This window comes from Lichenostomus cassidix, chromosome 5 (assembly GCF_008360975.1).
Source record: "Lichenostomus cassidix isolate B80296 chromosome 5, HeHo_3.0, whole genome shotgun sequence".
In the NCBI taxonomy this organism is placed as follows: Eukaryota; Metazoa; Chordata; class Aves; order Passeriformes; family Meliphagidae; genus Lichenostomus; species Lichenostomus cassidix.
This window is the reverse complement of record NC_139486.1, coordinates 34,069,551-34,096,689: the sequence shown is the minus strand read 5'-3', so window position 1 is coordinate 34,096,689 and position 27,139 is coordinate 34,069,551. Positions and strand designations below refer to the sequence as shown.

At 46.4% G+C, this 27,139-nt stretch overlaps 1 protein-coding gene across 7 annotated transcripts in view; it reads left to right on the top strand.

Moving 5' to 3' along the window:
* Positions 1 to 27,139, top strand: part of SLC8A3 (solute carrier family 8 member A3) — a 111,051-nt gene that overhangs the window by 58,294 nt on the left and 25,618 nt on the right. The window lies entirely within an intron of this gene.

Here is a 27,139-nt window from a genome sequence, read left to right as displayed (position 1 = left end):
GAGAATGCAGCAGAAAGCACGTGTGTCCGTCTGTGCTTCAGTGTCCTGTTTTCTGGTGCCTAGAAGACAGAACAAGCTGCCTGCGTGTGCCTGGAGCCAGAGGGCTTGGCAGTATGTGGTGTCAGTGGTAAACAGCAGCTGCACAGGTTGAGCATGTCCTGATGATGGAGAAGCTGGGATGTGCAGGAGGAGAGGTCTGTGGTGATGAGACAGGGATGGGGAGTGGGTCAGTGTTGGCAGGATGTATGCAGCCAGGCACAGCCATGATAGACACACACCTGCAGCATAGCTCAGGTAGGGACTGGGGGCAAAAGCTGAAAAGCAGCTCCCTGATGAAAGAGAGGGTGAAGATCCAAGGTGAAGCTCAGGAGGAGAGCTGGTTTGGGGAGTCTGCTGAAGCTGCTCCTGGTTTGCTCCTTCACTGCAGGTCTCATTGGCTGGAGCTTGGGGAAGTGGGAAGTGGAGCAGCTCGCTCCAGGTCCTGTGCAGTAGAAGATGCAAAGAGTACCAAAGCAGCCCGCAGAAATGTCTTTCCTTTCCTTAGTTTTCCCTGACTGTGTCCAAGGAAGGATTTTGCCAGCTGTGTTATCAGCTTCTTTATAGAAAAGGCTTATTTTACATTCATGAGAGCCAAAAATGTCCATGAGGAAGAAGCTAACAAGAAGCTTGTTATGAGGTCTTTTTCTCAGACTTCCAGGTGCCAGATGTTCCAAAGAGTGCTCTTGGGTCTGTCTCTCAGTGCCTGGCCCAGATCTCCAGCAGTTGCTATGTCCAGTGCCACAGAAGCCAAGGTTCCTTCATTCTTCAGTGACCCAGTATTGTCACATGCTGGTCCAGTAAGAGGAACCCAGAGACCAACAGCCCTACATTTCTGGCTACTCTAGATATAGATCTGAGCATCCTTGCTCTGAAATCAGGAATCAAAATAGGATAGTGGCAGTCTCTTAGAGACTCCAGGTTTGACTCTGCATCTGGAAGATGCACTGTGGTCATGTCATTTCTGAGATCTCTGCTCTTTGGATAACAGAGGGTAGATTGCTCAAAGAGGAGTCTGAAATAAATGACTGTAGGAGAGGAGAAAAACCCGCATGGGTGCTCTCTGTTCCTGGACAGGTGTCCCAGATTGAAGCTGGTGGAAAGAGCCCTCTGAGAGACCTTTCTTGGACTTAATAGCCTGATTTTGCCCAGACTCTTGTCTGACGTAGACACTGAGGACAAGGCTTCTTCTATTCTTTATTTTTTGTTTGTTTGTGGAAATTGAATGATGTTCCCCTTGTGAGGTTGTCATGGTTAAACCCTAGCCAGCAACTAAGCATCACCCAGCTGCTCTCTTTCTCTCCCCTCGGTGAGACTGGGGAGAGAATTGGAAGGGTAAAAGTGAGAAGACTGATGAGTTGAGATAAAGACAGTTTAGGAATAGGAAATAGGAAAATAGGAAAAGCAAAAGCTGTGGGTGCAAACAAAAGAGAACAAAGAATGAATTCATTGCTTTCCATGGGCAGGCAGGTGTTTGGCCATCCTCAGGAAAGCAGGGCTCCATCACACATAATGGTTATTTGGGAAGACAAGCACTGTCATTCTGAATGTACTGCCTTCCTTCCTCCTTCTCCCAGCTTTCCATGCTGATCATGGTGCAATATGCTGTGGGATATGCCTGTGGTCAGCTGGGGTCAGTTGTCCCAGCTGTGTCCTCTCACAACCTCTCGTGCCCCCCCCAGCCCTCTGGCAGAGGGAGTGATACAAGAAGGAGACAAGGCCTGTTTTCAGCACAAATCCAAACCAGCCCCATCCTAGCTATTGTGAAGAAAGTGAACTTTATCCTAAAACCAGCACAGAAGTATAGTTCCATTTGTGGCTCAGACCTGTCCCTCTCCTTCACAGTAAGAAGGGTGGAGCAGCAGTGAAGCCCCATCTGTATGGTGATAAAGAGCTGTTGTCTTTCAGCCTTTACATTTGAGTGTAATGCAGCATGGGTGGGTCAATACCATAAAGACCTCAGATTCCTCAAGTTTGCTCTCCTGCTGTTGATTCTGATCCTAAGATATTAGGCCAGATGATTTTGTGAATATGCAGGTTTCCCGTTACTCTGTCCAAGGCCAAGTCTGCAGAGACTGCTTGGTTTGATGGATCCACGGTCCTTCTGCCTCCTCCTGTCTCTTACATCTTCACCCTGGCCTCCTGGGCAGCAAGAAGGAGAAGGAAGATGCTCTGCCTAACGTTCACTTCCCCATCCCAGGATGGTCACTATCATTCACCCATCAGTAGCTGATGCTGCCGCCAAAGGCACTGCAGTCTGGCACAGCAGCACATCCTCTCCTGGAGGAAACAGTGTGGGCAGGCAGAAGATCCTGTGACTCCCAGTGAGGATGATGTTTAAGCATGTGGGTATCAGTGTTGGTACACTCTGTTAGCATGCATTGCTGTGTGTATCTCCACACCTATCATTTGTACTGTAGAGAAGCACTACCTCTTATCTGGAAGTCTGCACCACAGGGATGAGTAGGCGTGTGTGTAGATGACTGCTTTTTATGAGCCGCCAAAGATTTGTACGTGCAACCCACTGGGGTACTTGTAGTTGAAAATCAAGCACACCTCTCTCTCTTTTCCACCCTAACCCTCTGGGTCAGAGTTTTCTGGATGATTTCTTAGCAGTCACCTCTGTGATGGACTAAAACTAACCTTTGGCTTCTGATTATTGCACCGTGGTTCAGGCTTCTAAGCAGAAATCCATATCATCTTTCTGCCCTTGCAGAATACGAGTAACTCAGAGCACAGGCAGCAGTGAAAGATCAGGGTGCTTACGGGCTCTCATATTGCTTCTTACTCATGTCTGTGTGACCCTGCTGTTATGTCACAGCTTAATATGCTGTCCAGAATGTAATGGGTTGGCTTAGTAGCAAGTACTGGAGAGAGTCACAAGATCAAATTAAACTCCATGCCACTGACAGATTTGATTTCAGGAGTGAATTTACAGCAGGGGATGGATATGTAGAGTTGAATTCTGAGACCAAAATGAATTACAAAAATATAATTGTGATCTTTAAAGACCAATGGGAATATTTTAATATTTTTATGTTTTACATAGCCATTTCCAGTATTAGTGATCATAGAATTGTAGAATGATTTGGGTTGGAAGGGTACTTAAGTATCATCCCTGATGCTTAAAGCCCCATCTGATGTGGCCTCAAACGCTTCAGGGATAGGACATGCGCCACTTCTCTGGGCAACCTGTTCCAGTGTCTCATCACCACGACAATCAAATTTCTTCCTAACATCTAATCTAAATCTCTCCTCTTTTAGTTTAAAACCATTCCCCCTTGTGCTATTGCTATATGCTGTGTAAAAAGTCACTCTCCCTCTTTTTTCAAAGCCTCATCTAAGTACTGCAAGGCAGCAATAAAGTCTCCCCAGACCCTTCTCTTCTCCAGACTGAACAACCCCAGCTCTCTCAGCCTGTCATAATATGCTGTTGTTTAAATTTAAAAGGGTGATCAACAGTCAGATCTAGCACAGATAGCCCTTTAACAGGTTATTGCTTTTTGCAAATCTGAATGCTAATACTAGATTAACCTTGTAACTTGAACACCAAGGAACAAATCATGTTGTTTCTTAAAAAATATATGTAAACTAAGGATCTAATTGATGTCTCTACTGGGGTTTGCACCAGATTTTAACCCCATTTTAATTAAACCACCACAATTTCTTTTGTGGTCAAAGTCAGTAAGAATGAGTACAAACTACTTGAAAGTAGTAAGTGTAATTCTGTGGTGAATATTTCCTTAAATCAATGTTACAAGGCTGTCAACACTTCCTATGCAAGATACAAAGGAGTGTGCTTTCCTGGTGCTTTCCTGGTGATACCTCTGTTGGTGAGAGGGTGAGTGGCCAGTAAAGGACACTGTCTGGGTGCCAGCCCAGAGAGGGGGTGAAACCATAGAAGTTCAGTGGGAGGGGTTAACTCTTTTTAGAGACACCCAGACCTCAGGGGACAGGGGACATCCTGAGAGGTAGGCAGAAAGCCACACCACCTTTGTCATTAGTGGTTCAGAGTTCAGCCCCCCTTACCTCAGAAATACCGTCAGGAGTGGACCAATGATGCACAGTGACCGAGTTGTGATGGAAATGCTGTGGGGGCCTCATTATTACAGGACAAGCTGGTACCATACAAAGCAAACGCAGAAGCCTTGGGTTTGGTCCTTACTAGTGCTGCTCAGTCTGAAAAGAACCATTGACTATGGCTGAAGTCAGAGCAGCATAAAGGTGTGAGACGTGCTCTTGGCTGCAGAACAAAGACAGTGAGCCTCAAAGGTGATCTCAAAGGATTTGATTAAAAGCATAGGCAGAATTGGAGTGTTTAAATGAGTTCAGGTCTCTTCATAGAAGCTGAAGCTAGAACTTCAAGAGGCCTGGCATTGCCGGGATGATGCTGAACACAATCCGCACACTGTGAAAACAGCATTAGTCTACTTAGCCTTTTCACTGTCCAGGCATGGAATTGCAAAGAGCAGGGAAAAGTTAAAAAGCTAAAAAAACTCCTTTGAAATCTCAGGAGTGGGCTTCAGTTCAGATGCTAGTAACAAAAGTTCAGAGAGTATTTTTTTCCTAGCTATAATAACATTTTATTCACAGGAGCAATTGGCTGAGAAACCCAAAACACACTATTCATTCACTGCCAGTTTTGACTTCTCAGAAGTACTGCATGACCATCCCATCCCACCATCAGCTGGAATGCCCTGCAGGCCCTGCGAACAAGAGGAAGGTGGCTTCTCTCACTGAAAAGTGGAGCCCACAGCAAGGCTCCTGCTGGCTGCTTGTGTTTGGGACCAGCTCTCTGCATATACTCTGGCCCAGACCAAGCATTTTTGATGGGTGTGTTGACTGCCTTAAGGGACCTGCCTTCTCTTAAGACATTTTTTTGGTAACAAACTGGGGTGTCCCATCTTAGTTGCAAAGCTGTGAGCAAGCCATGGGAACGGGAACATTTCCACGATCAGGGAGTTGCGGGGCTGCTGACTCACTGTGCATGCCAGCGGCACTGCTCTGCCATCCCCAGCGTGGAGGGGGAGGGAGACAGAGCCATTGCAAAGATTGGTTGATAAGGTCACCTACTGCCTCAGGTCATCAAAGCGAAGTAGCTGGGATTTTCATGATATTGTTTGCCCACACCAATGTGGGCAAACACCACCGATTTTCATGATGTTGTTTGCCAGTTGTGCTTAGATATGTGAGGTGTTTCGCACAGCTTTTAGAAGGTTGTTAGGTTTGTTAGGCATAGGTGCCCTCTCCTCCAGCAAGAGGCATACACCACTCTAATCCTATGCTCGGGATCAATTACCTGTTATAGTGATGTTTGTGGTTAAATCCAATGCAGGCTCGAGCTGTACCTGCCAAGGTGCTGTGTGGTTTTCTCTGCCAGGTGCAGCCCATGCCAGGCAGTGGAGTCACTTCCCGCTGGAGCAAGGGACCTCCCCAGACACTGTCCCCTCCCTCTCTAAATGTGGGGCACCCTCCTGTGGCCAACAGAACCACACAGCAGCAAGTACCCTGAAAAAAGAAAACCACTAAAGCCCACAGAGGCAATACTCTGTGCTGCATCCAGAGTACTCTGCACCCAGAGCCTGCGGGGAGGAAGGGAGTGTTAATAAAGCACGTGTGACAAGCGTTAGTCACGTTGCTTAACGAAGGGCTAGAAGGCACTTGCAGACCCAGAACAGATGAAGACAGCTATGTGGATTTTTCTGGCCTTGAAGTTAAAGAAAATAAGAGACCTTGTTTTTACAAGATTTCAGGTGAACTTTTTCTATCAGAGCTTTTTCTATTCAAGATAACCCTGTAAGAGAGCTCTTCAGAGTAAGCTGAAAATGAAGGAGGTTTGGGAATTTCTGTTCTTTTGCTTTGAAAATCGTCCACTAGGGTGGCAACCAGGGATTTCCTTGAGTTGATCCTCTTGACATTTTTAGCTTCCCCATCATCTTCCTCTCCTCTTCAGACTTTCATTTCTTGACCCCATTTCTTCCCTCAGGTAAATACAATGCCAAGGCTAATTATCCAAAAGGGAAACATTAGTGAAAATCATAGGTAGAATATAAGCTGAAAATCTCAGAACAGTGGGCCTAGCTGGCTGGTTAGAGCGCCCTGCCCAACATGATGCTCACACTGCTTGCTTTCTTTACAGACCCTTTGACTGACGAGTTGCAGTGCTCCTGCGATGGTTTGTAGTCCTCTGCTTGGCATTTTTGTGGCTCACTCTACACATTTCAAGTCTACCATCAAAAGGAGCCTCAGGACAGACTGGTGCAGAGAGACAGGCTGAGGTTCTCTTTTAGCCCAGCTGGTCAAAAATAGTGTTGGGAAAGTCTGTGAATCTTGGACAGGAGTAGAAAGAGCAGGGCATCTCCCTGTTTAAAAGTGAGAGATACTTTGTTATCACAACAGCAGCTGGTCTGGTGACCATGCAGGGACACTCTGCAGGCCACTGGTGCCCCACAGATGATGGTCTAAGAGCCACTGGCTAGCATATGGATTTTTAATAAGTTGGCTTTTGTGTTTTTTCAGTCACTTAAATATTTAACATCCTTTTATCACTTTCCATTGGCTGTTCTAGTTCAAGATCCCAGAATTGCATGGTTTGACTTTTCTCTTAACAATTTTCAGCCTTCATAATGATCAGGAACAGAGGGATAGGCAGTCATTTCTCTTAAGCTGCTTGTGGAAGTCCAGCCAGTGGTTTAATCCGTCTCAGAACAAGGGTCACCAATCCTCTTTCCTCTGTGGACATGTCACTGAATCAGGGGAGCAGAGAGGAAATCATTCCCTGTGTTAATCCAGTGGGATAGCAAGCATTTTCAGGATGGAAGGAGGTAGGTACCAGTGTGTTAATTAAAACATGCAGGCCAGTGCAATGGACCTTGCAGTAGAGACATTATTGCTACCATCAGCTTGAGTCTTACCAGCCCTTGCACAAGTCCCAGACAGAACATCAACTTGTGCTTACTCTGCCCGTAGAAGTTTTCTCACGGTACTCCCAGCACACGGCAACATATTTGGGCCATTTTTGGTTTGTTGTGCTCTTTGAAGAATGTTTATTCCATTGAAGAGAGGAATCTCACAATGATAATTTCACATTTTGTCATGCTGCTTATTCAGTTTTCGCAGAATCATAGAGTGGCTGAGGCTGGAAGGGACCCCCAGAGGTCATCTGGTCCAATCCCTCTGCTCAAGCAGGATCACCTAGTTATGCAGGAACTTGTCCAGGTGTTTTTTGACTGTCTCCAAGGATATAAACTACACAGCCTTCCTGGTCACCCTTGCAAAAAAGTGTTTCCTGATGTTCACAATTAATCTTCTCTGTTTTAATTTATGCTCATCGCCTCAGATACACTTACTGGGCGTCACTGACTGGAGCCTGGCTTCATCCTGCTTGCAGCTTCGGTATTTATATACATTGATAAGAGCCTTTTCCTCTCCAAGCTGAATGGTACTGACTCACCTAGCCTTTTCCCCCAGGAGAGGTACTCCAGTCCCTCAGTGGGGAGATCAAATGCTGTCTGCTTCAGCCCTCACTTCCCCACAGGGGTAACAGGGGCAGCCATGGTGGTGTAGGCAGCAGCTGTAACCTGACATCAAGGAAGTCCTCCATCCATGGTTGGCAGGACATTTGTATAATCCAGTGAGCAGCCTGGAGAATCTAAAGCCAAAGCTCTCAAGCAGAGGTAACAAGACTACTATAAATGTGAAGAGAAAGCAGGACCTCTGTCCATGTAGCACCTTGGGGGGTGGTTGTGGGGCAGAAAGGATAAAACCTCTATTTTAGGCCTTTGATTCTGGAGACTTTTGTGCAGGGACTGCAGCTTTTCAAAGAAGACCTGTGAGTTTTTAAACTGTTTTAAACAATTGCAGTAATTTGGAGAGCAATAGTGTCAATTAATTTTTCCCCAGACTTGCAGATAGGTTTAGCCTGTGGGGAGCCCCGCACTGCTGTGGCTATGTTGCTAGCAGCTGATGATAGCCAACACAAGGAGCTTGACACCACCTGTAGCTATAGCAGTGATTGCAGTACAGATGCAGCCCTCAGCATGCAAGCCTGAAAATATTGGCCTGTCTACCCGTATGTAAATCTCAGTGCATATATTTATTTCTGTCAAGAACTAAATTAAATAGAAATGGATGGTTTGCCAGGGCTATAAAAATGTCAGGTCTTCAGAAGAACCCCATCTCTGCAAGAGCATTTGAAATATTGCATATATATTGGAGGGGATTAGAGCCAAATGAGAAGATACCAGATAGAGCAATAAACTTAGCCTTGCAGCCTGTTTTGTCGGGTCTTAGGAGAAAAGAGACTGCAGATCTACCTTGCGTCAAATGAGTTATTCTTAGGGAGCATGGCAGGCTCCCTGTGTGCATGGAGGAGTTGACACAACTTCACTACATATATGTGAGGTTTTTTCTCCTCCCACTGAGCTTAACAGACAGGGTCTCATTCATGAGTTCATGCTCAGCTTTTTCAGAAAATGGGGTTAAAGCAGGGGGTAGGTTTCTGATATGGGGTTGGACGTGAGTATGGCATGCTAGCAGTGATGTGGGAGCTAGTATAGGCCCTCAGAAGTGTCTTCTTTAGGGCTTCAAGCTAAAGATTTCCCTTTTGACAATAAAGATTCATGGTGCCCCTTTTAACTTGAGCAGTTATATTGAATAACAAAACCCAAAAAGACAAAAGCAAACCCTTCTCTGGTCCCTAGTCCCAGGATTGTGCTGGCTGAGATAAGAGAACATGGTGAGAGCCAGATATTTGCATAGACTGAATCCTGTTTCTCACTCAGTCTGTAGACTTTCTCCTATTGCTGCTTTAGTCTTTGTCTTATATTCCCTCCTTTTCCACCACAGAGGTTATTGTTCTTTCCCTTTCACAAAGCAATAGCTGCCTATAAATGTCTTCATTTTGGGTAATAAGGCAAGGCTCAGTTTAGGCATCATCTCTTAGCTACCTTATGCAGAAGATAGGCTTTTATCCAAAACACACAGTACACATCTGTCACCTTTGGTGCTTCTGGCAGGCTGTTCCCCAGAGGTGATCAGGACTCAGATTGAGAGAATCACTTATGCATGAGCTGCAGACCAGAGTTGCTTGTTAAATGTGCTTTAGCAGGAGCTTTATCTCTAACTCCTTCTCTAAAATCCAGAGTATGGGAAGGGGAAAAAAAGAAGTGTGATGATTTTATTCTCTCCTCTCCTGTTGCCTGACCCAAATGCAACAACAGCCTGCAAGGAGGGTGTAATCTGTAATGTACTACAGACTTCCTTTACCATCAGCACACCAGATTGTGTACCTATTCTTAAGACAAAATAACAAGAAAAAAACCCTTTCTATCTTTGTGTATAGCCTTGTCTTATGAGCTCTTGTAAGTCAAGCCAAATACAAGGCAAATTGACTCCTCCTTGCCCACGTTACTAATGTTTGAAGAGCAGTGAAGTAGAAAAGATGCCTTTTCAAGGCATTCAAAACTGTAGCACATTCTCCAAGCCTTGGGCCCAGCTCTGAGTGCTCCACACAAGAAGCAGGCTGCCTAGCTCTCTGCTGGTAAGTATAAAAAACATACCTGTTCAGTAAGTTCAGCTCTAACTCACCTGGCTGAGAGGAGCGCATTCCTGGTGTGGCTGTGGGGAGGTATGCATGCTTCTGATTTGCAGGGCGGTAGCTTCAGCCAACAAAATCTCTCTGGACAATCTGGTTGAAGGCCTCAGACCCTGCCAGTGTTCAGGCACTGAACTTTTTCCGTCCCTAGCTGCCATCTATAGCAGCCCTTTTCTAAGGACAGGTCTTCTCCCCAGACAGGAGCCAGTAGCCAGGAGCTCTGTGGTGCCAGTGGGACACTGTGGATGGGAGCCACAGCTCCTACCTTAATTCTTCCTTTGGTTGCCATCTCATTGGCATTCTGCAAGAGTGAATGCACGAAAGTGTGTAAGACATTAGGGCGTGAGGAGTCCTGTAAGAAACCAGATTGCCAGAAATGGCTGTGGCCTTCCTATTCACAGCAAGCCTGTAAATGCTGCCAGCAAGCCTCATAATTGATAACAAGCAGAGGTCTAAGGGTCCGTGGCTAGGTTTTATCATTCTTGACAGATCTGCTGACTTCTTGGTTTGTGAGAGCTGAGGACGCAGCAGGGTTCCTGAAATGGACTAAGGAGCTGAGCCGACCACAGCCTTCATTCAGGTTATGTGCCACATGTCCCTGTCACGGTGTCATGCTGCTGGACACCCTCCTGCCAGCAGAGAGAAGATCCATGGAAGCCGAGTTTGTCCTGTCTTGACAGCTTCATTTCCCTTACAGGCAGCTCCCTGCCGGTCTCTGCACCACTGACTAGTCCCATGTTGCTCCTCCTAGGGATCCAGAGAATCTTGCCCAGGAACTCCTGGGAGTGGAGCCAGGAAGGGTGGGAAGAGAAGAAAAATGGGGCCAGTGTCCAGGAAGACTGTGCTGCTAAGAACATCCCTAAGGAAAAATCCTGGAAAGGGAGAGAACACAAAACAGCATGGAGAATATCTGAGGCCAGGTGGCTGAGCTGCCTGGTGAGGTGGAAACCTGCCAGAGCTCTCTACCACACAGTGAGGTGTGAAAACAACCCATGTGCAAAGCCTGTGAGAGTTGCTTTGGGGCCAAAAAAGGTGTTACCTTGTTTTGTATATGTAGTAAAGCAAGATTTCCAGTCTGTCTGGGAAAGACAATGCTGACAGCATGATTGGAGGAAGGCGGGCAGGAGAGGTGGTACTTCAGGTTGTCCTCTTTGGGGCATCTTCTCTGCTCCCATCCTCCAGGGCAGGGCCCTGGGCTCTGAAGGGAATCTTAGGGATGGCTTACATGGTTCCAGTTTCTGCACTGTGACTGCTCATCTCCAAACATACTGTGCTTTTCAGATGTCCTTGGCAGACTCACCTGGGCTCTTGCTCTTTACAAGAGATGAGGATCACCTTTGTATTTTTTAAAAGCTAGCAACTGCCCTTGCTGTGAGACTGTGGTCAGTCATATCGGAGCTTGTCTCAGGCAGGCTCTCCTCAGTCCTGGTGATGACTGAACAGACAGTCAAGAGCCTTCTTAAGGGCTTGGCCTATTAAGTTCCATGTCTTGCCATTTTCTGAGAGTTAGTGTTTGTTTCACCACATTGTATGAAATTGTTTTGCAAGGTTGGTGGTTATAGGACAAATTATCTCTTTGTGTGTTGCCTTCCCTATGACTGGAGCAGCAAATATAGTGCAATAATGGTGGAATGCATCATTGCAGCAAACATAGTAGGTTTCATCTTAGGTTGTCTGAAGCCAGAGCTGTGGTGGACAGCTCAATTGTTTCCAGAAGAAATTGAGGATGCCTTCTTATTGCTTTCTTACTTTTAAGTAAGAAGTTAATTAGCTATTTATGTTGTTGCAAACTGTGATGGCCTAAGGATATAAGTCTCTAGGGAGAGGAAACTTGAGCCCAGCTGATTGGTATTAGTTCCATGGAAAAGACAATTTAAGGCAATAAAGGCCTTTTTATACAGGCTTAAACACAAATCCCAGTTTTGAAACTGAGTACAAATGGGCACAAATCCCGTATGTTAAGATGCTCATAGAGCAATATTAGTTGAACTAGTAAAGCATATTACCCTCCTTAAAAACTTTGCTTCTATTTATTTATGCATTTCAAGTGTTCTCTCACCCATAATATTGAAGTGTTTTGAAATATTAATGCATTCATGCTTATGACATGTTTCAGAGGCCAAGGAGCACTTGCTCCCATTTTACAGGTGGGGAAAGAAGTGACTTTCTTAGAGTCACAACAGAGGACACTGTCAGAGGCAGAGCAAGGACTGCATGGTGGCATCCGCAGTACTGTGGTTCCTTTGATTAGGAAGTCTAGGTTAAGCTAAGGATCTTGAGATGGAAGGGGCCTCTGCTCTCCCTATATGCCATTCATAATTTAACTCCACGTTATGGGGAATGATAGTGGGTCATGCTGTAATTTCAAGTGAAATTTGGCCTTTGTGTAAGTAAAGGTGTGGACATGGCTGACTTCCCCATTCCCCACTAGTGCTGCACTCCTGCAGCGCAGGCACCTCCTTTGATCAAGAAGATGCTGCACTAGCTCCTCCTTTGCACTGTCATCTGTCAACCCAGAGAAGGGCATATACAACTTTGATGTCTGCTCATTTAGTTCAGAACTCAGTGGGGTAATGAAATTGGGTTTTGAACTGCACTGCTGTACAATGCAAAATGACTGTCCAGGCCTATTTCATGTCAAACGTTATTTTTAAGAGCTCTCAAGGGAAAGGAGAAAAATCTTGACGTGTGACCATTGAGGTTCAGACTACAGTATCCTCAGAGCAGGTTTGTATGGTCTAACCTGTGCATCTATCACTTTTGCAAAGAAATGGCACAGAGACCAGAGTGAGCTCCAGCGACCAGCTGTACTGAATTGGCATAAGCCATGGTGCCACAGAGGAGGGGAGATCTTGCCATCACGGGGAGACTGATGGTGAGATGACAGCCTAACAGCCTTATGTCATGAGGAGCAGGAAGGAAGGAAGGAAGATACCTGAACAGTCAGTATTTTCATTCCAGCTTGATGACCACAGATGGGGAGGACTGGGGCTGCCACAGTGCTGGTAATGTCTTTGCCTTAGCAAGCAGCTGTGGACAGTTTTCTGCATGGATTCCCTAAATTTTCCTGGTGTTGTTGACATTTTAATTTGTGGCAACAGTTTTAGTGCTGTGTGTAGTTTACCATGGGCCATGTTTCATCCTAGCAGCAGGCCCTTTTCATGGGGCAGAGAGATGATTTTCTAATACAGTTTGTGAAATGCCTCTCTTTGTGTTTCAGTAAGCTTGTAGCAGGACATGAACCTGGTTTAGTAGGAAAGATGTAACAGATGTGAGCTAATGTATACAAAATCAGCTTATATAAGGGTTCGGTGCCTCCAAGTGATGACTTTTCACATCAACAGGAATGGCTTGTTCTAGAGAGAAGGATACTGGGCAGATTGCTTTGAGTTGAAGGATGCCTGAATACAAGGACCTGAGCAGAAAGAAGTAGAAAACAGTGATTTTTGATTTTAACAAAATCAAGTTCAGATATACTGGGTTCAAACCATATTTGGGTGCCTGTCTGTGTTCCTTGATTTTAGGGATGCCTTTGTTTAGAGGCACTTGATTTTGCCAGAATCTTCCTTAATAAGCAGCAATTCCAAGGGCCTTGATTTATAAGTTCTCAGTGCCAAATATGTAGATTTGAGCAGAAGTTGGACATTCCTTTTTCCCATTAGATTTTATCATGCTTCAGTTTCCCATGACTGAAGTGAAAATGTTACTATTTACCTTTTTTTTTGAGTTGCTTTTATTCTTATTAGTCCTTAGGTAGGAAGTAGTGTTTCAGGACAAAGAGGAATAACACTGTGTGAAGGAAATAATAAGAAACTTCTGGGGAAAAAAAAATCTGCATTTTGGAAAAATACTGTGTCTTTATAATGGAAACAGAAACTTTGGTCTGTGACACTTCAGCAAAGGTGTCACCTTCTGAATAGCAAATTTAATCTGACTAGTAATAGGCTAGCTTGTCCAAGTATTTTCCACATTTCACAGAAATAGTCCATGGATCCATAAACATGTGTGAGGACAGGAGCTGCTGATCTGGTACTTAAAGCTGTGCACAACAAAGTGGGGTTTTGGCTGGCATATGTCCTTACTGTTGCACACAGCATAGGAGGATCAGAATGGAGGACAGGATGCAATCATCTCAGTTTTGTTCTTATTTGAAAAGCCATGCTTGCAACATCTTTTTATCCCAGATTTTTCATCAACAGTGTTGTTTTTTCACTGTGTTTCACCCCCCTGCCCCGCCCCCTGCACTGGCAGAGAGGATGTCACCCATGAAATAGAAACCAATACCACTTCCTCCGTGACCTTAGCTGTCCCCAGGTCTCCTGTCTGTACCGCCCAGTTCTACCACTACCTTTTGTCAACTCTGTGAGAAACCCACTTTTTACTGAAAAAGTTGTTTATACTATTGGCGGACTGAAACAGCCTCCTTGATTTATCCCTGTTTTAACATTTCTCCCTGTGGGTGATTGAGTTTAATTAAGGCTGACTAGTAAATATTTATTCTCTTGGAAGAAATAGGTCCAGGTTTGTCTGTTAAAAATACTACACAGCTTGCCTCTTTGATGGCAGCTAACTGAACCAAACACTCCACAGTTCTATTAATATCAGCAAGGAAAAAACCCTCAAACCCCACCGCCACAAGCTTTTAACTGTGCAGCTCTCCCCCCGCCAAGGAGCACCTCTCCCCCCAAGCATCCCTGTCCCCTGCATCCCGCTCCCTGCCGAAGTGAAGCCCGTTGCCATGGAAGCCTCATTAAATCTGCATCTCGCCTGGCCAGGGCTGCAGGGGCTGCGGCTGTATTTTTAGCCGGCGGTGGTTGCATAAGGGGGGCGGGATGGGACCGGGATGTGCCTTGTATCTTGCTTTGATGGAAGTCTGCCAGGAACCACCACCAGCCAAAAGACATGTCCTGCTCAAGAAAGATCTCTCGGGCAGGCAGCCCTTGGCAACCCCCAATGTTGCTAGAGGTGAGCATGGGGAAGATGCAGCATGCAGAGCTGAGCTTAATGGCCAAGCAAGCTTTAGGGTGCTGGCATCATTCTGCCACGGGCTCCAAAGAATGAGGGTCTCTTTAGATTAGACTAAAAGATAACAAATCTCTCTTGACTTGAGCAAAACCTTAACACCTGGAGGGGCAGGAAGAAACTCATCAGAGCACAGCTGAAGAACAGCACTGCACTCCTAACCATGAACGTTTTGGGGAAAACAATGCAACATTTAAGTGCATAGCTGTCAGAAGAAGAAAATGGAGCTAGATAGTGTCAGAGATGCTCAGGGGGAATCCAGTCTTGGGTGTAATGTTGCCTAAATCCATTTTTGGAGGGACTGGATTGGAGCCCATCTCCCTGTTTGATGAATGTAAGACACTGAATGATCTGAAATCTGCACTGAAAGCAACACACAAACACAGACCAAAAAACCAAACCAAAAAAAAAACCCACTATACGAAAAAAAAAATCAAAACCCCCAAACTGCCTCACATATACATTCCTCATAATTTCAAATCAGTGTTGCTGGAAGTAGACAAAAAAAGAGGTTTTAGCATCTCTGCACCATCAGGATTTCTTGGCTCAAAACATGGGGCTGGGCCCTCTCTCTGTCTCTCAGCACTGAATCACAGCAGTGCTAAATGTTCCAAAAATCAGATTTTTATCCTGAATTACACCTGGGCAATCTTTCAGTCTTCTGTGGGTCTCACAGATGGCCAGGAGAGCTTTGTTTAGCCTGCAAAACTGTTATTTGTGCTGAGGCATGAGAAGGAAGGAGTCCAGCTTGACTGTAAACTAATAACTCTTGCCTCTAATAAAAGCTGTGTCTTTCGTTGGAGGCTGTGAAAATTTGATCTGGAGCAGTTGGGCTAAAATTAAACAGTTCCCAATGCCGCTATCTTGTACAGTCACACTCCATCAGAGCAGAGTCATATGTGAAGCTCCGAGGGCTAGTAGGGACTGTTACTATCATTGCTTTTTAAAGAGATGGCAATATCATTAGTAGCCTTTTCTGTCCTTTTCCCAGTCGCAGATCTCCAGATACCTGTCTCTGCAGCAGGCACTAACTGGTAAACAAATGTTTAATAACAAAACCAAAAAAGAAAACAACAGCAACCTCAAAAACATGAAACCACCAACCCCAGCATTATTTCTAATTTGCTGGAAGTGGGATGTGACCTGGTTGTTGTAGGCAAGTGTGCCTGACAGAGCCAGCTTTTGCTGCTGCAGGCTATCTCTGGCTGTAGATCATCTCTAAGTCCTTCATGGGCAGTTATTTCCAGCTTCAAGGCTGGCTCCACAGGCCTTTCTCAACATTCTCAAACCTCAAAAAGGTTTGTAGGGGTTCACAGGGACTGCTTTACAGTTGTAGGACATGCAACTCACCTTCAGTCTTGCTGTGAGATTAGGCCAAGTGATGTTTTGCCCAGGCAGCCTCATTTCTCCTGATTCAGTATCATGATTGTGAGTCTTTCACAGCTCAATTGAAAGGAAAGTGGGCTTTTCAGACTACTTCAGAAAGCTGTAAATGATTTCCTCTGACTCTTGCTCTGAGCCTGACTCTGGTTTCAAAGACTTAGCCCGGTGAGCTCCTGCTTGGCAGCACCCACCAACCCAGGAGGGCACACGTAGGTACCTGGGGAGCCCAGGGTGCTCCTCGTTGGAGCCTTGCAGCAATGGTTCTGCAGATGGACAGAATTAGCTGCTGTACTGCAGCCTGGAGTCAGCACCACACCAGCAGCAGCCCCAGGTGCAAGGGGTATTCCCCAGTGGCAGAGAGGCCAGGCGGGTGCCTGGGGAGCCAACAGGGGGGCTCTCACGTGTGTGTTTCATTCCTGTCAGCTCCAGCTGATTGCTGCCTATGAAGCCAAGCAAGTCTTTGATATTCTCTCTGCTTCAGCTCTGCTTCTGGATGGCAAAGATAAGTGCAGTCTACCCACAGTTGAGAAGCCAGGGGAGAACCTCAGATGAATGAGGTGCATGTTCAAATGCACAAAACCCCTGGTTTGTGGCTGACTGGCAACTGTTTGCAGGTCTTTTAACATTTAAATTGTTTATTTCTCAGCATGTATTTTAATCCACTCCCTTTCGAGGGTGGTAGAGGAAGTGTGGGGCAAAGTGATGGCAAGGAGCAAGGGACAGCATCTGAAAAATAGAATAAGCCATTGATAAACACAGACAGACACCTTGGTAAACAGACAGACAGAGCAGAAGGCTCGTGCTCCTGACAGTCTCCCTGGTGTATAGCAGTCTCCTTGTAAGAGCTCTGACACTCACTGCAGGGCACATGTGAACAGAGCTGGAAGAAAGCAGAGGCTGGAGCAGGGAGGAAGCTCTGCTCAGGCACCAATGGCATTGCAAGCCAATTATGTCCTGGCTGGGCAGAGAGCTGGCATGGGACCTCCTTTCAGCAAAAAAATCAAAATCAGCATAAAAAACCTCAGGCGCACCTTTTCCTTTTTCTTCAGAAGCCCTTCATCTTGGGATTTCATGTCCTAAAAAGTTTTCTAGGTCCCAAAATGGGAAAAACTCCTGATTGAGTCATAGCATTACATTTTTAAAGTGAGAGGGCTAGGAGGGCAAAGAGGGAGCCTATTAAACAACAGCCCTTCCTCTGATACCACAAAGGGTTCATCATTGAGTTCTTTATGAGGTTTTAGCCTTCAGAGCAGTCATGTCATGTTGCTAAACCCCTGAGGACACGTTTACTGATCCTGGGGTGAAGGGTGCTGCATCCGCCACCAAGCTGGGTATCAGACCAGGGCTGAGAGTGATGATTTTTTCTTACTAGTTGCTGTTCCAACTGCAGATGAAGTATGTGAGACCAGCCTACAAACCCAACATTCAGTGAGTGTTTGATATATGCCAGAGGGTATCAAGATTATGGCTGGCCTTTGACAGGACAAGTCATACAGCTCAGTGGTGTTACCAAAACTTGGAAGGGAGAAGACAGAGTATCATTTATTAAATGTGAAGTGTTGAGTGTGTTGTAGTGGGAGGGCTTAGACAGCAAGAATGGGATTAAGAGTTGAGAAGCATGTTGGAATGAGGGTAGGGTAAGTTTTTAGAATGGCTGAAGGGCCTTGTTGTTAACTCTTGCCACAAGGTAGACATGACAGGAGGAGATTCTTGCCTGTCAGCCAGGGAACCCATGAGGAGTTTAGGCTGTCTCTCATGTGGGTCAGTCAGTATCTTAACCAAAACCAGATCAAGAGCAGCCCCGGGGAGAAGGACTTGGGGGTGCTGTTGTATGAGGGGCTGGACATGACCCAGCCATGTGCACTCCCAGCCCAGAGAGCCAGTTGTGTCCTGGGCTGCATCCAAAGCAGCATGGGCAGCAGGGAGAGGGAGGTGATTCTGCCCCTCTGCTCTGCTCTGGTGAGATCCCACCTGTAGTGCTGCATCAGCTCTGGGGTCCCAGCACAGGAAGGATATGGACCTGTTGGAGTGTGTCCAGAGGAGGCCACCAAGATGATCAGAGGGATAAAGCACCTCTCCTGTGAGGAAAGGCTGAGAGAATTAGGATTGTTCATCCTAGAAAATAGAAGGCTTGGGGTGACCTAATTGTGGCCTGCCAGTAACCAGTACCTGAAGGGAGCTGACAGAAAGATGAGAGGGACTTTTTACAAGTGCATGTAGACACAGGACAAGAGAAAATGGGTTCAGACTGAAAGAGAGTAGGTTTAGATTATATATTGGGAGGAAGTTCTTTGCTGGGAGGCTGATGAGGCCCTGGAACAGGTTGCCCAGAGAAGCTATGGGTGCCCCATCCCTGGAAGAGTTCAAGGCTAGGTTGTTCTGAGCAACCTGGTCTAATGAAAGGTATCCCTGTCCATGGCAGGAAGGTTGGAACTAGATGATCCTTAAGGTCCCTTTCAACCTAGGCCATTCTGTGATTCTACAGGAGACCTGCATGTGTGGGTGAGTGCTGTGCAGGCCATAGTGTGTTTGTTCTGTTGGGTGGGGTTGTGCCAGTGTGCAGCACTCCCCTGTCTGGCTGAGCCAGTCTATCTGCAAGGGGCCAGGCTGTGGTGAGGCAGGGAGGCAGTGCAGCAGCCCATCTCTCTGAGCTGAAGCTGAACATTAATTGTGGCTTGAGGGTTGCACTGCTCCTAGATTTAACTCTGAAGCACTGTAGTTCACTGCAAAGCTAGCTGATGGTGTGATTTTTGTTCAGTTTATGAATAAGGAGGTGGTTTTTTAATGGTGCAAAGCTCTGGATTCTGAAAGTAAAAGCCCAGCAGGGCTGGCCTCCGTCGGGGAATCTGCAGCTTCTCCCAAAGGGTGAGATCCTGGAAAATCAGAAAATGGCCCTGTTTGGTTTTTCCAGTGTGTTTTTATTCTGTAAGAAACAGAAATGAAACAGCCCCAAAGAGCGAAATGAAATGGTATAACTGAGTATCATTTGGCCTATTTTCAGTGCTACAGAAGAGAACTGTGAGTCCGATCAAATGCACAGGGCCTTGGATAAAGATGCAGTGTCTTGGCTCTGTGTAAATGGTTGGATATGCAACTTTGATTTTGCTGTGGCAATTCATTGTGCTGCCCCTTATCTTGGTCACAAGAAACCTGTGACTGGAGCCAAAGCACCCCAGCTCCGACTCCAGCTCCTTTTGTTCATATATAATAATTGTATCTGCGGTGTGCAGAGTGGGCTTGTTTCAGGCTGGCAGCTGCACAGTGTTGTTTGCAGCTCATTAATTTCCTGCAGATTGCTGCCTTGCTGCTTTGGATGTAGTGCAACTCCAGTGGCTGGGCTGAGTGCCGTCCTGCAGAGCTGAAAGCACCTTCTGTGTGGGTGTGTGGGCAGAGCAGGGTGAGGGAGGGGACCGAGGGACTCGTGAGGCTGTTATCTGGATGCATTTGTGAAGGGAGAGTTGGCTTCACTCTCCACCCTTTTTGATGTGCTTTGAGTGCTGAAATCTGTGGCTGCTGTCTCATGCAGGAGCCAGAAAAGACTGGGGTGTTGAGATATGCTAGCTTCTGTGCTGGGAACTGGGGGGACTATCCTGACCTTTCTTGAAAAGCCAAATGTCATTGCCAGTGTTATCCCAAAACAGGTTCTTTCATCTAGTATGCAAGAGGCTGATTCACACACAGAGTTGAGGTATTTGACTGATTTACAGTTCTGTGCAGAAAGGGGTGCTGGGTGACAAATTTACAAAGCTAGCACAAGGGCTATCAAAACTTTTCACTATTTACACATTTTAGCAAACAAAGGCATTAATGTTCATTGGCTGCAAGTTTTGTAGTGCTCTTACTAATTAGTATTCTATTGTCTATTGGTTAAATTATTTCAGTACTCCGCTCTATCCACTTTTCATTGCTTCTCATGCTAATTAGTCCATGTGCTCAGACTTTCTCTTCTTTTGAGTCTATTGGTTTCCTGAGTTGGTGCTCCATGAGTTGGTGGTCACAATCTACCCTTGTCAGAATTACCTTTTGCACAGTCAGAGCTGATATCAGCACAGTTGCTGAGTTGGCTTTATTAGTTTCTTCCTTATATTGGGATTTCTGCCAAATGTCCTTGTGGCCTGTAAATCCTACATTCTTTCTGTCCACTGTCAGTAGTATATGCTTCTCCCCAGGCTTTGTTAACCTCCCCCTAGGTCTGAGATCATTGAAGCATGTCAAGCCCTAAACTTTAACAACACAATTTTATCAACAAGTAATTTATCTTTCTAACACCTGGACATTAGCAGTGCAGAAACTGTAGGACAGTGAGTCTTGAACAGCCATGTTAGGAGGAGCCCTTGGTCTCACCTGTGTTGTCTCTGCTGGGAAGAGCAAAGTTGTTGGTAGTAGATGTCAATCTGCACATCTCTCTGTGCCTGCAGCTGGTGGCAGCCCAGGGGATGTGGACATGCCTGGCATGGGGGAGATCAAGGACCTGTAATCCCTGACTGTAGTCCACCTTCACTCCCACCATAGCCTGGCTCCTGTGGCAGTAGGATCAGCAAGCTGGGGTCTCTGTGGCCATCAGCATTCTCTCCTGTGCTGGGTTGTTTGTCCCCAGTGTGCCCCTGCCCATGCTTCTGGGGAGCCTTGGGCAGCTCTGTCCCCAGCTGCAGCTCCCTGTCTGCATCTACTGTTGGCAACAGAGACAAAGCAACCCCAGCTATGGCAGGAGCCCACCAAGTATGGAGTAAGTATGAACTTGTGAAGCAGCATGGCAGCAGTAGGACATGCATGGAGTTCCCAGAGTTCTGTTTTTAGCACCCAAGCAGCAGTGGCTGTTGTGTCTCTGTTGGGATGCCATGCAACACTGCAGGTTTTGCTTTGGGCACCCCACATCAAAAGGTTTTTTGCAAATTCAGTGGGAGTTCAGAGAACTGAATTTTGAAGAAGCTGTTTAGAGTTCAGCTGAGCTAGTGAGTCACATGCAGCGCTTCAGAGCCATGTCCAGAGAGGAGGACATGAGTGGTTGTCCTCTGCATGCTGGGGATGGATGACCTGATGGTGCAGGTGGCTATCAGCACTGAAGACGTGTGATGAACTGAGCAGGAACTGGTGCTCAGCACATGCCTTGAGGCAGCAAGCTCAGGTCAATGGGGCCACGCTCTCCCAGTGCTTGAATGCCAGCCCCTTGGGTCTCTTCAAACCTGCCATGACAAAGCGCTGAGCAATGCATGGCAGGGTCATGCCATCAGGCAATGCCAGGGGCTCATTTTGACTAACAAGCTCCAGCAGTTTTTGCCCTAGGAGGAATTTAAAGCCTTCCTAGGCTGGTGAGGGTTGTTTTGAATCTGGTATTTCTCATTCCTCGACTTCCTCTCCCCGTCTGTCCCCACCTTCTCATCCTCACCAGCATCTCCATGGCAACCCTGTTGCTGAAGAATAGAGAAGACATCTAAATATAGCTTTCAAATCTACATGCCTTCAGCAAAAAGTCTAAAACCAGGGGCAACTGCTTGAAGCACTGATCTGCCAATACCAGCCAATGAAGACTGTCTGTCTTGCAGGTGGGATTCAGGAGCACTGTGGTGGGACAAGGGGTCACTTTCAGCTGAATCCTAGTTTTGTGTTTGCTCAGGACATCTCAAGAGGCTTTGAGGTAGTCCAGCCTACCCTCTCTTGTCCAGGGCACTCCCAGTCCTACACCCTGTCAAGCTTTGGAGCCATTCTCTAGAACAAACAGAAGATCTTCAGTACTTTTTTTTGGCCATTGATTCCCATGATGGATTTTGATATCATAGGCATTTATTGTGGTGCACTAGACTCAGATGGATGCTTAGGAAGGAATAAATGTCATCCCTTCCTTCTTGCCTTCCTTCCTGCTTTCTTCTCTTTCTTCTTCTCTCTGTCCCTCCTTCCCTTGCCACAGTGTGGTTGTGACTGAAGTTTTGTTCCTTCTAAAATTCCTTTCTAAGAGAAAAAGGGCACAGAATCCTCAGTGAAGCTGTTCCCCTGGGAACCTGCCCAAGGTAGGGAGGAGAGAAATGTCTATGCCCAGGGCCTGGGTGCTGCTTTGCACCTGCACCAGGCTGATACCCACCTCAACTCTCTGGTTCATGGGCTGCCAAGTTGAATTATTGCATGTACAAAACACGTACTTATTGTACAGACCTCAACAAATAGCTCCACAGGCTGTTGAAATTTTGTCTGTTCTCCCCTGGCTGTGAAGCATCAAGTCTTGTAGGGTCAGCAAGAAGAAGCCGACTTGGAGCAGGCCAGACAAGGGCCCACATGTGTCTGTGCACGCAGCTTCAATATTCAAACCCAAGTAGCTTTATCAGACTGAGTAAGGAAAAGAAAACCTGTGGAGCTGGGCTATTATACCTGTACAACTCAAATAACTCAGCTAATCAGCAACATGGATTCAGCTGAGAGAAGCTGGGTTTAACAAACTGTGATTTTCCCTTTTTCGCAGAAATTCTTAAAAACAAACTGTGGCATCTTTCCAACCCTGTATATTAGAGCATTTATCATGTTTGAACAAAGTGAAATATAGAGTGCTTTGGAAATCTTGCCTGGCAGGGCAGACTGCATTATGGAAGCTCACAGAGAATTTTTTGGTGCTTCCTTACCATGGCCTTTCCAGCTCTCTAGGGCTTCCAGCTTGAGTGTGAGACATTTGCAATTCACTAGCTCAAGTGCTGATTCCCATGGCTCTCACATGGATATACCACATCTCTTGAGTTGCCCTGAATAACATATTAGGTACTCAGGGATTTTTTGACATGGCATGGAAGTGCTTAATGGGCTCACTTGCAACTTAGCAGCTCTGATTTCTCATTGCTGGTGCAGTTGTTTGCACTGGTACCAAGTAGGTGTGAAACACTGTCATGTGAAGTTGGCAGCATTTCACATTTCTTGGCAATGTTGGGTGGCAGTGGGAAGCGAGGGCTGGGCTGCTGTGCAAGAAACAGGCACAAACTCAAAAATGAAGATGACCAGAAAGACAAAGAAAGCCCTTTAGTGTTGTCATCTGGGATGGAGGAACCATAACAGTTACGCAGTTCTTTGTTTTTAAATTTGGTTTTATCTTTTTACCGGCTATCACTATAAATCTTTTCTGGTAACACTTTAAAGTTTTCTTACACAAGTAAGGACTAAAAAATACAGCTCTTAGTCTTGGCAATGTCCCTTTAATTATCATGTGTCAGTTACTAAAGCATTTTCAATAGTTTTAATTGAAGCATGAGCCAATTTACTAATTAGCCAAGATTACATGAGGAATACACAAAGGGAAGATGCCTTTCTGTGTCTATTTCCTCCTTTATGCCTTAGGAGATCTGGTGTGATGTGAACAAACTACACTGCTAACAGCCAGCCAGGCAGAGCCCTTGAGCTCCTGGTGGTCCTGTACGGTGTCCCACACATTTACCTTGCTGTCCTGCTTGCTTTTCATCCCGGCTAACAGCATTCCACAAGGGACTCTAAATTGTGCCCTTGCATAGCCCTGCCTCTTTCAGTGGTATACACTATGTGACGTCTCCTGACTCGCACTGTTTTTAGAGCTGAGCCTTATTTCACATTCCAAAGTCACACAGACACATCCTCTTAACCTTCTCAGCAATAATTCCTGCAAATGAGAGTGTCCACACAAAGAGATACTCAGTATTTTCTAGCACATTAATCAAATAACCATCCAGTTGTTGCCTTATGTGTTGGAAGTGGACGTGTTGTCAAATAAAATGATCTTATAGATTATCCTCTGTACTTCCCAGATGGGGAATTTAGCAACATCATGTGCACAAAGTCCTTTAAGAGAAGATAGATGTCTATTCATTTCATCTTCTGTTGCTTACTCAGGGAAATCTCATTTTTAATGTTGCTCCCCAGAGGAGTGTTTCCATCCCTAATATTTAAAAGCAATACTTGTTTCTAAGTGTATGTTGAAAGGACAGCTTATACTGCCTTCATCTGAGGGCTGTTGGTGGCAACTTGCAATGACCTCAGAGAAAAAGAAGCAAGCGAGCAACTATCCTGACTTCTGTATGGCCCAATGTTCCCTGGGAGTGCTGGCTTTTGTCTTGCCCTGCTGTGTCACAGGCCAAATTGAAAGCATTGCTCAGTCTACTGAAAATTCCACTAAGAACTGAATTAAAGAGTCCTTCCCATCACTGTACTCAGGCAGGTGTTGAGATGTGACCATTCTGTGGCTTGGTGCTGGCAGTGGGGCTTTGTGTTTTGCAGAGTTGCTCCTTGCTGCAAGTAGAGGCTTTTGGATGGTCTCTGTTGTTCTCTGCTTTTGAGCTGTCTGAGGTATGTCTTGGCCCCAATCAGGCTGTTGGAGAGAATGGGGAAGGCTGGAAAATGTCCTCCTTTCCTCATGTGAAGTGGCCAGAGGCAGGGGAATGGAAGCTGCTCAGCTAAGCAAGGTTCAGCTTCCTTGCTTCCCATTGTGGTGAGTGTGCCCATCAGGGCTACTGCACTGCCAGCCCTTCTTGTGCCTGCCTCTGCCTCCATTAATTTCAAGAATCTGTCATGATGTTCTCGCAGCAAAATGTTTTGAAGCCTCCCGCTCCCAACGCTCTCTGCCTCTCAGTGTCCTTCTGTCACATCTCTCACATTAACGTGATGCCTTCCTGGGGCGGTGTTACACTCCAGCCCTTCTCTCCATCCATCTCCTCTACTCTTCATGCCTTCTGAGGAGGCAGCTCTCGGTGTGGCTGCAGGTGAGAGATGAGATTGTGTGGGAGCAATCTGTGTTTTGGCCTCCAGACAATTTATGACAGCTCAGGACGCAGCTGTATTTATGGTTGCTTTCATAGCCCTGGAAAGGAGCGAAATGCTCGCTGTGCTAGGGAAGCTGCAGAGCCTGGGAAAGGGCAGCCCTCATCAGCCACAGCGGACTGGGAGGGGTGGCCTGATGGGCCACCACAACCCCCCGTCCGTCAGCACTGACCTTTCCGTGGTGACAGTCGCAGGAGCAGCCAGCTGAGAGAAGGGCACTTCCCCTCAAGGGAGCAAACCCAGCCCTGTGTCCCCATCTGTGCAGGCTGCAGAGCGGCCCAGGAGCAGGGATGCTGCTCTTCTCTCTGCCACAAAATTCCAGTGAAAGGTTAACCGCTCCCCATTATGTGGCACTGGGTCTGTGAGCCCTCGCCCACCTCCCTGTGTCACTGCACAGTCCTTGCCGACTTCCGCCCTTCTCCTTTCCTCCTTGCACAGGGAGGTCTGGCAACACACTGGCTCTGGAGCAAGAGCTGCAGTTTGGCTCCCATCACCCCCATCCCACCCCACCTGGGTCCCCGGGCCACACTTCCGGGCTCCTGCTGTGTCCCCAAGGCTTTAATGGGGTGGAGGCCCTGCTGAGCACTCATCACCTCTCAGCAAAGCTGAGAGCAAATCCCATCTCCTTTGGGATTCAGTCAGGTGGGGAGAGGTGGTGCAAGGCCCTGCCTGTGTCCATGCAGGGCACCTGTGACTTTGGTCTTTCTCTTCGATCTGTCCTTCACCTGTTGTTTTAGAGCTGGTTAAAAGGTCATTTTCTTCTTAAAGGCTTGTAGCAAAACGAGGAAACCAGGAATTCACTGGATTGGTCACCAAATTCAGACTTTCTTTTTGGAAAACCACCTAATGCTTGAGTGTTTGGTAATGGTGCAGTTTGCAGCAGAACTGAGTTGGTCTAGGAGCCCAGATGGTTTGCACTCCTGGAAGAAAGGAAGGAGGGGTTGGGTATATGGAAGCAAACTCAAATGGTCTGTGTGCATAATATTGACTGCATAAAGCCTTAGGGTAGCTTTGGTGCAATACCTAACCTGGCCCCCAGGAAACAGGGTCTGTGGTGTTTTGTCCAAATTTTTGCAGACAAGCAATACTGAGTGTTTTGAAGGTCCTGGAATGGAAAAACCATAAGGAATGGTACTTATGAATATGATTTTTAAAAGCAACCCACATCCAGAAAGCCCTGGCTGCTTTTGAAAATCCCACCTTCTGTTTTGTAGTAATGAGCAAGGAGAAGATCAAAGCTATGAATCAGCTGTAGGTTTAACTCAGCAAATTGAACAAGCTTTGCAAAGTATCAGGGGCCCAGATAACATCTGGTTCAAAAACCAAATTCAACATTTCCAACAAAAATGAAACAAAAAATCATCATTATAAAGTCTTAGCAGAGCAACAACATTTATACCAGAGATATACCATTTAAAATCCTACATCCTTCAGGCTGGATTAGCGGAGATTGAAGGCATCTAGAGAAGGGAAAGGAGGCTTGCTGGCATTGTTGCAGGGTATGGGTAGAGCAAGCACTGGCAAAAATAAAGCTGTTTTAGCTTAGAAAGAAGAATTGGAGGGGGTTTTTCTTGCATCTTCCTGCACTGATGGATAGGCAGAGGTTGTCCAAACTCTACCCCTACCCTTATGCCAACATTTGAAAGACAGCTGTTGGGACCAAGATCGAGACCAGAGTCAGCACAGGGAACAGGATTTCCACAGCCAGAGAGCAGGAGTAGTTATAACTTGAGGATTGAATTGTAGGATGATCGAATAATTTTTTGGTAATTAATGGTATTGGTAGGAATGCAAGCTGCAGTGATGATTCTCCTATTCTGTGCCGAAATAGTGATTTACCAGAGGCTGCTGGCCATGGCAGCATTCCCAGGGTGGGGATCACAGCATCCCCAGGATGCAGGGCTGGACTGCTTATTCTCTGAAGCGGTGTGGGACCAAAGATACCGGGTATATTTAATGCCAAAGGCTACAGGCTGAGGCACATAGAGATTTGAATTTGGGTCTATTTTTCCAGACTCGGTGATTGCCAGTTCTGCATTTCTCCTTCCCAATGCCAGTCAAGACTGTTTGGGCACAACACGCACCTTGGGCTGATCTGACTGTTGAGGGTAGGCAGGAAGAAAGAGGAGGTTGTAGCCGCAGGGCCACATGTGGATACAGAGCTGTGGGAAGCAGGGGATCTTTCACTGGCAGGAGGGGCAGCTGGCCTGGTGGCTCTTGGGGCAATTGCTTTGGGATAAGGGAAATGCTTTTTATGTGGAACTGACTTCTGGTTTAAAAAATGCAGTTCCAGCTTGGGGTGGGGGTCAACTAGAAGTTCGGGAGCCCCAAGATGGCAAGTGT